Genomic DNA, 2,099 nt, shown 5'->3' on the forward strand with positions numbered 1-2,099 from the left:
TGGATGAAACTTCCAAGCGCATCTCCCGTAATGATAATGTCGTCACGAATCGGGACAGAGCGGTGGAAATTTTTCATGGCCTGGATTGACTGTAGTTATCTCTACTATTCTATGATTCGGCAAAAGTTTTTCGCCATGAACTACAGTTTCCGCTGCTGCAGATTTGTTTTCTACGAGACCCCGGCCAACACGCACAGGTGGCTTTTCGATTCTATTAGGGTCAAGAAGAATAACGGCCTCTTGTTTACGGCCCAAGAATATACACATACATACATTATTATTATATCTTTGCAAAAACGCTTCAAAGATTCAAAAGATTTTGCAAAAACGCTTCTGTCTCGGGCCGATTTTTGCACAAACTTCAAAGCATTCATATAAATTTAACTAATTAAACACTTCATGCATACCTTATCAAAACAGGAACGGACTTGAAGGGGATGTATCTTGTTTTCCATCACCGTAATCTTCTCATCAAGTTGCATCTCCTTTTCGGACCCATTATTTACCTAATAAAATTAACCAATTCAATGGCACCATGTCGAAGTTGGCGGTGAACACACCCCCGATCTTACCCAAAAAAAAACAAAAGAAAAATAAGGAAGTATATTAGGTACCTGATCGGCTTTAGTTGTTACAACTTCAGAAGCATTATTAGGTACCTGATCTTTCTGAATCTCGTTGACCGATACTTCCTTCTCATGTATTGCCAAGGTAGTAGCGGCCTCTTCACCAATCTGTTGTACCTTATTATTACCCCTTTAGAAATGACATCCTCCATCATCTTCACTTCTTCTTCGGAAAGCTTACCTCCAAAGATTCAAACTTTAGTAGTACGGATGCCATTAATCAAGTCGCTTGCCAAGAATGTAATGTGTCGGCAATTTTTATCCCAACAATAACATGTGAATTGAACTTAAATGAAAATAATAGAATAAATGTTACCATGTCGGCGTTCCGAGACTTAGTCTTCCTTTTCTTCTTTATCTCGGGGCGCAGTTTTCCCATAATATTTCGTTACTCCAACCCGTAACGGGACGCCCCTCAAACGACCTGGATGTTCGGGTCGGCCGATCGCTCTAAAGAAGAACGTCATTACGACCATCGGGAGTGAATTTCCCTTCTTCTACCTCTTTCAATACGTTATCCTATAATATATTAAATAAACTTCAAATTATATTTGTAACTAAAATAATAAAGTTAGTAATGATCTCGTCTTAATAAAATAATGCTTACTATGTTGGCCAAAACTTCCTCATCGTATTTGTCATGCGACGACCGGGATCCTTTAGGCGTATGCCCATGTTTATAAGTTACATGCCGATCCACCTCTTTCACTCCCTTTGCCACCTACACATTAACATGGTAACATTTATACACGTAAATGTGTATCAATGCAAGTCCAAGTGTGATTAAAAAAATAAAGTCTCACAGGGCAATAATGCATGCTACTTACGAGGTCCTCTTCTATCTTTCTGTAACCGCCTCGAGAACCATAGAATTTCCCCTTCTTGCATGAAATGTTAGCACGATTTCTTTTGCTAACGGCCTTCAAATAATTATATAAAAGCGCAAGTAGATGAGATAATAAAAAGATTATATAAAGGACTCATTAATTAAAAAAATGATAGGTAAATCGTTAAAAGGCGAGGATATTTAACTTGAAACTTCTCAGTAGTTCTCATCTTTTTGAAAAGATCCCATTCTTCCTGCTTGATGGTGGGACACTTGTTTTCCGGTGGGCTCTTACGCATCTCCCCCGTTGCCTTGTCCACATACAACCAATCCCTAGCAACGCCACACTTCCACTGCCTGTGGACATCCGCTGCCTTATGCATTAAATACTCATCATGGCTTATATCGGGTATAATAAAGCCTTCCTTTATACGAGCCAAGTATAACTCCGCCAATTTTGGATTCAAAGTTCTAACATCATCTAAATGGATAGGCACAAATCAGATTGTGCAAGCACCAATCCAACCGGAGAAAAGACCCGCATTTGGACCAAAGAGGGAAACCCTTCTCACTCCATGTTATTTCGAACTACTGTTTAGCGGCTATAGTCGCAAGGACTCTCTTGCACTTCGTAGCACCCCTCTCAC

This window comes from Silene latifolia, chromosome X (assembly GCF_048544455.1).
Source record: "Silene latifolia isolate original U9 population chromosome X, ASM4854445v1, whole genome shotgun sequence".
Taxonomy (NCBI): Eukaryota; Viridiplantae; Streptophyta; class Magnoliopsida; order Caryophyllales; family Caryophyllaceae; genus Silene; species Silene latifolia.